Below are 12,195 nucleotides of genomic sequence, written 5' to 3' on the forward strand. Positions count from 1 at the left end.
GGGCCGCGGCTTTGGCATCGGCGGCAGGGGCCCCAACCGGAGACCCCGGGCACTCCTAGAGCTCCTCATCCCGCCAAGGAGCCCCGGAAGTCGAGTCCCGCTTGAGGTCCGTCCGCCCTCTGCAGTCGTCCAACCTCGGAACCCGTTGTTGGGAGGATGAGTTTTCATAATGCAAATCCTGCATCCCTCGGCGATCAGCGGGCGCCGGGAGCTGGAGGGGCCTCAGCTCAGCAACAAGAGTCCCGTGCTGTCGCAGAACCTGGCACTCCCCTGGGGAGACTTCGCCGCACGCTACCCACCGCCAGGATGACTCTCAGCGGAGCCCAGGGGACGGGGTGGGGCCCCTGCGCCTTCTGGCCGGGTCTGAAGACTGCTGCCGGCGACCTTCACTCCCACGGGGAAACACGTGTTGACATTTGGAGAATGTAACTAAGCTACTCCTGGGTATTGCTGCCTCCTCGTCCATTTTGTTTGGCCAAGCGGTTTGCAGAGACCTTAAACTGACACGAGCCCCCTCACGCAAGCACGCACCCTCTATGGCAGCTACGGAGTCACAAGCAAACATAAGTTCCTGAAATGCCTTCCCCAACAGCTCTTGTGATCAACAGTCTCTCCTGCATCCCAGCGCCTGGATGCCTTATGCACCCCTTAGATAGACCTTCTGTGGCTTACCAAAACTCTGGTCTGAATGGATCACTGGGACCCTATCCTAGGAAGCCCAAAGCACTCCACCCAGGGACTCTTATGATAAAGGCATGTGCCCCACGTCCTGCCTCTCTGCACCCTGTCTTGACCTGAAGACCACTGGAGAGACGAAGTGTACCTTCTCCAGGACCCGTGAGTAATAAGCTTATCTATTTTAATTACTCTCGCGGTCCTGTTGCCACCATCCTGCTCCTATACTCCACTTTGTGTGTGTGTGTGTTAGTCGTTCAGTTGTGTCTGACTCTTTGCGACCCCATGGACTATAGCCCACCAGGCTCCTCTGTCCATGGGATTCTCCAGGCAAGAATACTGGAGTGAATTGCCATGCCATCTTCTACAGGTGTGTGTGTGTTAGTGTGTTAGTCGCTGAGTCGTGTCCGACTCTTTGCGACCCCATGTACTGGAGCCCGCCAGGCTCCTCTGTCCATGGGATTTTCCAGGCAAGAATACTGGAGTGGGTTGCTATTTCCTTCTCCAGCGGATCTTCCCAACTACAGGGGATCTTCCCAACTCAGGAATCGAACCCGGGTCTCCCACAGTGTGGGCATTCTTTACCGTTTGAGCTACCCGGGAAGCCCTATACTCCACTTAACAAATGTTAATTTAACAAACGCACAAGATTGGTGGCATAAGACAGGAGCCCATGGCCAAACCACTCTCATCCTCCTCAAGGACTCAGCCCTTTACCCCTACCTAGGAAGAGCCAGATCACAGAGCCCTGGTCCAGCCAGTTCATGTCCGGGGACAGGTGGCATGAACAGCATGCTGCCTGGGAACTGGGTCACCCTCAGTAAGCCAGGAAGTGCATCATGGGCCCCTGGGGACCGTGACACAAGGAAGAACAGGAGTCTGAGAAAAACCCACTGCCTTGGCAGGCTGGGGTTTGCAGACCATCAGGAGCAGGGGTCACCTGGACATGTTGTAGGAGGGGAGGTTGTGCTCCAGGGCCCAGACTGGGCTCTTGTCTAACACTCGGAAATGAATTGTCCAAGGAGACACACGTGCTGACCAAGCGAGAGAGGTTACTGGGAAGGGGCGCCCAGGTGGAAAGCAGGAGGGTAAGGGGACCCAGGAGGATCGCTCTGCCTTGTGGTTTGCAGTCTCAGGTTTTATGGTGATGAGATTAGTTTCAGATTGTCTCTGGCCAATCATTCTGACTCAGGGTCCTTTCTAGTGGCATGCACATCACTCAAGCACAATGGAGTCTAGCCAGAGGTTTTTGGGAGGTTGGTAGGACAGGCGGACTGGTGTCTCCTGCCTCCTTTTGACCTTTCCTGAATTCTTCCTGTTGGTGGTGGCTTGTTAGTTCTGTATTCCTTACCAGGATCTCCTGTCATAAAATAACTCATGCAAATAGTTACTGTTATGCCTGGCCAGGGTGGGCGGTTTCAATCCATGTTTCCCCTAACAGCCAGGGGATCTGAGACTGCTTTCTCAGGTATCTGACCGTGTTTGTCAGCCTGTATCCTCATTGCCTTTGTGGGTCTTGAGTACTAGGATAGATAGAGAAATCTCTTCAGCATCGGGAGATCTGCTGGAGCCGCTGTGTGACAATTGTTCTCTCCCAGGCATGGCCTTTCACCCCACAACTGAAGTAGAAGTTATCACCACCACTTCCCAAATTGTTTTTTTTTTTCCTAGTATTGTGATATGACTTTGTTTTCTTCCTGTGTCCCTGAATTACCCTTTCCTCCTCCTGATGATTTAGGAAGATAAAACCAATGTTTGCAATTCTCAGAATGCTTATGGTAGGCTACAATGTTACGGCTCTGTTTTGTACTATTTCAGAAACTGTAATTGTCCCAATATTCTTTTGGTTTCAAGCATAGGAGGGAACTGTGTGAAAACAAAACAAAGAAACTCCCCCAAATTCTTGTGTAGTGTTTTTGAAATTGAAATAATCTTTTAGTGTTTTACCTTAATATGGACAGTGTTTTTGTTTACATTTCAAAAAACAAATGTACCTATAAAGCATTGTATTTTTTGTTCTTAAATGTATTATGTAATCTTTATGGATTTATAATATATGTGTTTATATTTGCTCATTATATAAAGGATTTTCCTTTATATAATATATAAAGTTATAAAATTATATATATAATATATAATACATAGGGGCTTCCCTGATAGCTCAGTTGGTAAAGAATCCGCCTACAATGCAGGAGACCCCGGTTTGATTCCTGGGTCGGGAAGGTCCCCTGGAGAAGGGATAGGCTACCCACTCCAGTATTCTTGGGCTTCCCTTGTGGCTCAGCTGGTAAAGAACATCCCCTGCAAGCGGGAGACTGGGGTTCGATCCCTGGGTTGGGAAGATCCCTTGGAGAAGGGAAAGGCTACCCACTCCAGTGTTCTGGCCTGGAGAATTCCATGGACTGTATGGCCCATGGGGTCACAAAGAGTTGGTGGCGACTTTTACTTTCTTTCAAATGTATTATTTAATCTTTATGAATTTACAATATGTTTATATTTGCTCATTATATAAAGGATGTTTTCAAAAATCATTTGTAATACTACAAAGAAGAATGGCAAATACAAAGGTTATTGTTTTGATTTCATGAATGTTTTCCTTTGATCTGACAAATATGGGAGAAGAGGATTTTTTTTCTACCATTCAGTTGCCTGCAGCGAATCAGTCTCATAATCTGAAGGTCCTGAGTTCGAACCTCAGAGGGGGCAACGCAAAGCTTTGGGCTTCCCAGATGGCACTAGGGGTAAAGAATATGCCTGCCAGTACAGGTACAGGCTCGATTCCTGCATCAGAAAGATCCCCTGGAGAAGGAAATGGCAACCCATTCCAGTATTTTTGCCTGGGAAATCCCACGGACAGAGATCCTGGCAGACTACAGTCCATGGAGTCACAAAACAGTCAGACATGACTTAGCGACTAAACAACAAATTACTGATTCACTTTGTTGTACAGCGGAAACTAATACAACATTGTAAGTTAACTACATTCCATTGAAAATTAATTAAAAAAAGAAAATCCCAAAGAATTCACAAAAATAAGCTACGATATCTAATAAACAATTTAACCAAAGTTGCAAGATCTGGTACAATAAAGTGCATCCATTAAAAAGTCTATAGCTAACATCATACTTAAATAGTGAATGACTGAATGCTTTCTCCTTACGACTGGGAGCAAGGTAAGGTTGCCTGCTGTTGGGAAAGGCAGTCAAGTGCAGCTTCTTGCCCCTTGCACAGTTGCATAAGAGTGACCTTGGGTCTGGAACATTTCTTAGCAAAGAGACAAAGAGCCTTCACAGCCTGAGCTAGGCATATCGCTTTGGGAATATCTTTCCCTGATCCAGACGTAACATGTACTTCTTTGCTCTGCTTATGGGTGTGTGTCTTACAGCACCTGGCTAACCCCATTGGTATGTCTGTTCCTGGAGGGGAGGTAAAGGGGTCCTTCTGCTGCAGCACAAGAGAGTGTGTGCAGACCATCTCTCCTGTGTCAGCGGCTGGGAAAACTCTGCTGACCGTGAGGGATGACACTCAACTGTTGAAGCTCGTCTTGCTCTGTCTCTTCTCTACGTGAGGAAAGCAGGGCTCCATTCAGCACCTACGTGAGGCATGTCTTTCTTTGCTACCCTGACATCTGCAGACCATGCAGGACTGACACCCTGGAATTGTTGCTGCTAGGCAACAGATGTCACTTGTTCAACATTTGCTCTCACCTCTCCTGTTACACATCATACTTATACCTACTCAGTAAAATGAGACAAGAGAAAGAAGCAAAAGGCATACAGATTGGAACAAAAGAAACGAAACTTCCCTTATTCTCAAACAACTTGATTTTCTACATAGAAATTAAAAAAGAAAAACTTGAAAGCAAAAAGCTGCCAGAACTTATAAATACTTAGTTATGCTGCAAGATAAAGGGTCAATAGACAAAATGAATCATATGTCCATATGAACATCACACTAACTTGAAACCAGAAAAATTCAAATAATACCATTTAAATAACTTCAAAATAATGAAACATAGGTATAAATCTAACAAAATACTGTGCTGTGTCTGTATGCTGAAATCTACAAAACACTAATGGAAAAATAAAAGAAATATAATTAAATGGTGAGACGTCAGGTATATGGATTAGATGATTAAATATATTTAACATGTCAGTCATTCCAAAGTTGAATGACAGACTACACAATTCCATTCAGAATATCAGCAGAATTTTCAGTATATATATATATATATATATATATATACATATATATATATATACACACACAAGTTGATTTTAAATTTTTATAGACACTTAAGAACTAGAATACCTAAAATAATTTTTAAAAGAAGAAGAAATTTGGTGGGTTCACACGACTTCACTTTAAAATATGAAACTTCAGTGATCAAGGCAGTATGGTATTAGTGAAGGGATAAGCATCATGCAACAGAATAGAGAGTCCAGAAATAGATTCACTCAAATATGACCAATTGACTTTTTGCAAAGTTACAAACACAATTCAATGGAGAAAAGATAGTATTCTCAACAAATAATGTTGGAACAATTGGACACCCACATGTAGAGACAGAGAGAACTCCAACCCCAACCTCACAGTTTATACAAAAAGTTACTGAAAATTTACCATATATCTGAATGTAAAACATGGAACTATAAAGCTTCTAGAGAAAACACAGGGGAAACATGGGAGAAAAATCTCCATGACCTGCAGTTCAGCAAACGGTTTCTAGACATGACATCAAGTGTGATCCATTAAATAAAAAATAGATAAGCTGGACTTCATAAAAATTCAAAACTTTTCCTCTGTGAATGATACGGTTCAGAGAATGAAAAGGCAAGACAAAATCTGGGAAAATATATATTTGAGAAACACATATGCAGCAAAGGACATCTATCTAAAATGTATAGGAACTTTCAAAACTCAATAATAAAAACTAAACAATCCAATCTTAAATTTTTTTTTTTTTTGGCTGTCTGGGTTTTCATTGCTGTGTGTGTGCTTTCTCTAGTTGTGGCAAGCGGGGTCTACTCTCTAGCCATGGTGCATGGGCTTCCCATTGTGGGGGCTTCTCTTGGTGTGGAGAGCCTGTGCTCCACAGGCTGTAGGCCCTCGGGCTCAGGAGTTGTGGAGCTCGGGCCTAGTTGGCCCACATCATACGAGATCTTCCCAGACCAGGGATCGAACTAGTGTCCCCTGTGTTGCAAGGTGGATTCTTAATCACTGGACCATCAGGGAAGCCCTACAGGCAACAGATTTGAACAGACATTTCACCAAAGTCTAATTTCTCCAAGACATTTTTTCAGATGTCAGTGTTTTCAGTTCAGTTCAGTCACTCAGTCGTGTCCGACTCTTTGTGACCCCATGAACCGCAGCACGCCAGGCCTCCCTGTCCATCACCAGCTCCCGGAGTTTACCCAAACTCATGTCTATCAAGTTGGTGATGCCATTCAGCCATCTGATCCTCTGTCATCCCTTTCTCCTCCCGCCCCCAATCCTTCCTAGCATCAGGGTCTTTTCCAATGAGTCAACTCTTCGCATGAAGTGGCCAAAGTATTGGAGTTTCAGCTTCAGCATCAGTCCTTCCAATGAACACCCAGGACTGATCTTTAGGATGGACTGGTTGGATCTCCTTGCAGTCCAAGGGACTCTCAAGAGTCTTCTCCAACACCACAGTTCAAAAGCATCAATTCTTTGGTGCTCAGATTTCTTTATAGTGTTTTACCTATATTTAAAAATGACAGGTTATCAATTTTAAAACGATGCTTACCTGCTGCTGCAGTTGTCATAAGAGTTGATTTCCACGGTGGACACTGTGAATGGTGAAGGTAGCTTTTCATCTAAGAGTGCTAACAAATTTTTAAAAATAGCCGTTATACATTTAAAGGGGAGATTGTGTTTTGGGGGTTAAGATTGGGTTGGAGTTGGGATTATGGTTAGGTATGGGTGAAACTCACAGTGACTGAGGGAGGAGAAAACTCTGAGCAGAGGGTATTTTACAGAGAAAATTGGAAATGATCCACATTTACCCCTTTTATTCTAGGAGCAGCACCTGGACCCTATGTTTATTTCTGACAGGTGGAATAATGAGCGTTTTCATTTTATTCTTTGTCCTTTTCTGTGTTCAGATTTTCAATTAAAAACATGTGCTTCGTTTATAATAGAAAAAACAGGTGCTAGCAAAGAAAACAATGCGTGTGTATGACTCTTTGTGACCCCATGGACTGTAGCCCACCAGGCTCCTCTGTCCAAGGGATTTCCCCGGTAAGAATACTGAAATGGATTGTAGCCCACCAGGCTCCTCTGTCCAAGGGATTTCCCCGGTAAGAATACTGAAATGGATTGTCGTTTCCTCCTCCAGGGGATGTTCCCAACTCAGGGATGGAACCTGCGCCTCCTGCATTGGCGGGCGGATTCTTTACCATCCAGCCACCTGGGAAGCCCTTACTCAGTCGTGTCCCACTCTTTGCGACCCCATGGGCTGTAGCCTACAAGGCTCCTCCGTCCATGGAATTTTCCAGGCAAGAGTACTGGAGTGGGTTGCCATTTCCTTCTCCAGGGGATCTTCCCGACCCAGGGATTGAACCTGGGTCTCCCGCATTGCAAGCAGATGCTTTTACCGGCTGAGCTACCAGGGAAGCTTAACAAAGGAGATATTGAAGTTTAATTTCATAAACTTGTAGAGCAGGTGGACTGTGCATCTGTGGCCACAGGGGCCTGAGTTTCCATGAATGTTGCTACCCTGCCATCTAGTGGCCATGTGGGATGGGAGCCTTCCAACCAGCATTTCAATAAGGAGAAAGTCTGTCTTTGAAGAAGGCAAAAAGTGAACTGTATTTTAGGTAAAACTTTGATTTGGCTGAGTTTTAAAAAGTGAATAAAAATGATTGAGGTGGAAAATAAAGAGGGACGTAGACAAGGCCATTGTGAGCAAAGACACAGAGGGGATAAACTACAGGGACTGGCAGGGTCTATGCGTGTCTTGGCAGGGGCCATGCCCCAGGGCCCAGGTGCGTCCCTACGAGCAAGAGGTGCTGGGAGATGAAGCTGAGGGGCAGGCAGGGCCCAGGTCAAGGGTGGACTCGGGCATCAACTTCAGCATTTCAGCAGGGCAGCCTGGAGACCCACCTCGATCACCACGCTCACTCCTGACCTCGTCCCTGCCTCCCTGACTTGGCTGCCCTCCTGTCAGCCGAATCACGATTCTGATTCTACTTTTGTAACCAATGAAAAGTGTGAGTCGAATGATACGAAGGAGAATGCTGTTACCAAACCAAAGCTGCCATGGATGGCCGGGATTCAGGGCAGAGTAGAAGGGGCGGGACAACAGCGGAGCAAGACTCATGGAGCATAATCATGGTGAGGAGATCTGGGCCAGACAAACAAAGGGGTGGATGGTGCAGATATGCATAAGCGAGTGCCCTAATATAACCATATGTCCTGCCTTCTGCCAGCCCCTCAATACCCACTCTCCATGGTTTTCCATCCAGCCCTGGAGCCACATGGCCTGACCTATATGAACTGCTTCAAGAGTTTCCTTTGCCTTCTGACTTCAGGAGTGGGGAGGAGAGGTGAACAGTTGGGCCCGGGCGTTGAGGCGAAAGACATGGTAGAGGGACCCATGCTGGATACGAGGGGAAAGGCCAAGGGGAAAGTCTGGGCTAATGAGGTCCTGGGAGCAGCTTCACTGGTATGTGGGGAAGGGGAGCAGAGCCACTCGATTGCAGAATGTACACAACGGCTAAGCCGCGGATGGTGAAGGGCTGAGCTTTGCACCAGGTACTGGCATGGCGCAGGCACACGTGGGCTGGTGGGATTGTGTTGCTCACTGTGAATGTGGCGGGGAGCCTTCAACTGCGGCACAAATTCCTGAAGGCCTCAGGGTCTCAAGCATCATTAGTAACTGGGAGGGTAAAGGTGCTGGGCTTGGGTTTGTTGACTCTCCTACAACAGTATCATGATGCATCATGAGAGATTTCTGATGCAATCTTACCATTTTATAGATTATCCAGAAAGTTTATCTGGAGGTTTGGGGGGATACAGTAAATCCTAAATGTGTTCTGATTTCTGATAAATCTTTGAGGCAATGATGGAAAATCTTGCAATTTATTAAAGGCACCTTTGAAATGCATGAAAGTATCAGTTGCTCAGTTGTGTCCAACTCTTTGCGACCCCATGGACTGTAGCCTGCCAGACTCCTCTGTCCATGGAATTCTCCAGGCAAGAATAGTGGAGTGGGTTTCCACTTCCTCCTCCAGGGGATCTTCCCAATCCAGAGATCAAACCTGGTTCTCCCACATTGCAGGCAGATTCTTTACCACTGAGCCGCCAGAGAAGCCATGAACTATTATTAATTTAGCTTTAAATAAGGCTTACATGGGCTTCCAGGTGGTACTAGTGGTAAAGAACCCACCTGCCAATGCAGGAGACACAAGAGACGTGGGTTCAATCCCTGGGTCAGGAAGATCCCCAGGATCATGGCAACCCACTCCAGTATTCTTGCCTGAGAAATCCCATGGACAGAGGAGCCTGGTAGGCTCCATGGGGTCGCAAAGAATCGAATATGACTAAAGTGACTTAGCATGCACACACAAAGCTTCCACAAGATTTGTAAACATATCTGCTATACCAAATGTACTTCAGTATATTTGGTTGCATCCACACAGACAGAAGTTATCCAAAATATGGAAATTACTTCATCATATAGACTTGGACATCATAATGACAGTTAATAAAATGAAATTCTAACTGTGTTTTCCTTTTCATTGCTAAGTTTTTCCTAAGGAAAAGAACTTTCCGAAGGTAAGCAAGAAAAACACTTTAGTGCCAGGAAATGAGAACATATTCAGCAAAATGAACACCTTGATATAAATGATACCCAAACAGTCTTTTCTGGCTTTCATGTGACCTATTATTAGAGATCTGACTGGCAGCTATTTCCACAGTTAATTGATCCTGGAAAATTTGGCAAGGCTTACTCTTCTCTAGTTCAAGAATTGGACAACTGCCCACTTTGTTAGTATCAATATAATAATATCTATTAAGTGTTTTAAAAGCTTTGGGAAAAGCATCTGTCAAATAAACAGTTATGTAACTTATTATAGTAGTTGATTTCAAATATTTATATGTAAATATTGATGCCTGTTCTAAGAAATATTTTATGAAATTCACAAAGCATGTCAGTATGTGAATGCCATAATCTAACTGTGTGTCCTGGCTGCCTTCTGCTTGCCCCTCAATATCCACTCTCCATGGTTTTCCATCCAGCCCTGGAGCCAGGTGACCTGACCTATATGAACTGCTTCAAGAGTTTCCTTTGCCTTCTGACTTCAGGATGGATGTAGTCAACGGCAGTGGGAAGATCCACAGGTAGGAGGAGAGGGGAAGCGGGTAATTATTCTCTCAGCTTTCTTCCTGCTGCACAGGGACCCTCTGAACCTAACCAGAGGCCATAGCTCCTGGCAGGTCACCCCTCCACACAGCTGCCACCCCAGGCTCACGTGACCGTTAGTCTTTGTGCTTAGAGGTACTAACTGGTCATTGAGGTTGTGAACCCCAGGGAAACTCACCATCATCTGTTACCTTCTATAATCTCTGGCTGCACATTGTGGACACCCCGTTTTACTAATTCTCCTCCAATTATCCAATTTGACCTTTCCTTCTGATTCTTGCCAGGATATTGAATGATACAATGTAAAAAGTTAAGTGCAGTTATTTGATGCACCTTGACAATTTCCTTTCTTGTAGCCAATTTGCTTTTCACTTTAATGCTTAAAGAACTCTAAATTTAAAGTTGAATAATTTAACTTGAATATTTCTAGTTGTGGAGTATGTCTTAATAAATTTGACTCAAATGAAATCTAGAGGCTTAACTTTTTTCCCCCTTAGGTAATCACCTTTATTACATCTGTTGTAGTCTTCTGATCCATTTTTCATGTACTTTACATTTGGGACACCAATTATCCTCATGTTGAATCATTTCTATCCTCTATTTTGGTGGACTTCTCTGTATTTACTTTCTTTCTTTTCTTTTTCAACTGCATGTACTGTAATCATCTTAAGCTTTTCTTTTAACTTGACTTTCAATGATGTCTTTTCTATTTCTTGCCATTTGTATTATACTTCAATATACTAGTTCTGTAATGCTGCTGTTTGGACCCTCAATTTATAAGTCTAATGCTCTTCTTACATCTTTTTCTTTTGTTTATCTTCATTCTCTTTTCCTTGAGGTCTTATTTTTAATTAATTAATATGTATACAATTCACATAGATATAAAATTTCTTGCTATTCCTTTAAATATGTATCTCTGTAGATCATTTTCCTTATCAGTCTCTGCATGATTTCTTCCTTCCTTACCTTCCTTTCTCCTTTTTTTCTTCCATTTTCTTTCACTGTTAGATACCCTAAACCAATGTTCTGCTTTTCACAGTTTCAAGTAATAATCCATTGTTTTGGAGAATATTCTCAAACTTTGGATCATTTTCCAATGGGAAACTAGACCCAGTTAGAGAGAGAGCAATGGGCAAGAAGAGAGAAAAAAATAAAGATTATCCCTCAGTTGTTAATCTTCAGATTTCCTTCAAATCTCAGACGTGTGGAGTCTCCCATATGATTTCAAGGGTGGTGGTGTTGTTAGGAGCTGGGCCATTCTCTGCTTCTACTCTCTGCTCCAGAATCTTGTTTTCCTCCTTGACATCAGTTTTTAAAGTTTATTACTTTTCATTATCTCCTTTTCTTTGTTGACAATTAGTAGTGATTTTTTGGAAAGGACTTTTTTTAAAAAAAAACAAACTTATTTGAGGTACATTTGTTAAATAGTAGGGAAAGGAAAATCCATGGGCAATCTTAGTTCTCTTTTCTAACCTAAAAGTCTATTATCCTCTACCTAGTCATATTTATATTTAAAAAGCAAGTTACAGGAAGAGAGAAACATTTTTGGAGGAAAAATATCTAGTACTTTGAGCTGGATGTGATCTCAGAAGTCATTCATTTCTCAAGTTCCCAGTGCCAGTTAATGACTGAGCTGGAACTAAGAAAAGGTCTCCTGATGTTTCTGTTTTCTGTCTTCCTTGTCTTACTACTAGGTGCAATTTTACATATAGGAGGTGCGAGAGGGGGTGGGGGGAAGGAAGGAGAGAGAGAGAGGTTTTCATGCCAGGGACTTTCCTTTCCTGCCCCTAAAGATACTGCATACTTTCTGTGGTTGTTCAGTCGCTAAGTCATGTCCGACTCTTTGGGACTCCACGGACTGCAGCACGCCAGGCTTCCCCATTTTTCACTATCACTATCACATACCCCTGCGCCTTTGTTAAGAGCAGCCTGGAGGCACAGAAACTGGGGCTTGACTGTAAAATAAAAAAATTATACATAGGATAAAGACTCAATAAAGAAAGAACACTAGGGTGAAAGTGTAAGCTTTTTTCTTTCTCCTCTCCTCTCTGGTTTAAAAAATCTCCCCCCAGGTATAAATCATTTTAGGGTTTGAAATACTGTAAAAGCAAGAAGTTTGATTTTCTGGGATG

At 43.7% G+C, this 12,195-nt stretch overlaps 1 protein-coding gene across 3 annotated transcripts in view; it reads left to right on the forward strand.

Moving 5' to 3' along the window:
• The window catches only part of SKA1 (spindle and kinetochore associated complex subunit 1), an 85,671-nt gene that overhangs the window by 11,288 nt on the left and 62,188 nt on the right, over positions 1 to 12,195 (forward strand). The window contains exons 1-2 of one of the 3 annotated variants that reach the window (XM_081562111.1): positions 86 to 837; positions 9,940 to 10,041. The gene's annotated coding sequence lies outside the window, so the exon portion shown is untranslated. Of the gene's footprint in view, positions 1 to 85; positions 838 to 9,939; positions 10,042 to 12,195 lie in introns of those variants that run through there. The other 2 variants (XM_081562112.1, XM_081562110.1) reach the window with 2 other exon arrangements.

This window comes from Giraffa tippelskirchi, chromosome 14 (assembly GCF_054371585.1).
Source record: "Giraffa tippelskirchi isolate mGirTip1 chromosome 14, T2T-mGirTip1v1.2.pri, whole genome shotgun sequence".
NCBI lineage: Eukaryota > Metazoa > Chordata > Mammalia > Artiodactyla > Giraffidae > Giraffa > Giraffa tippelskirchi.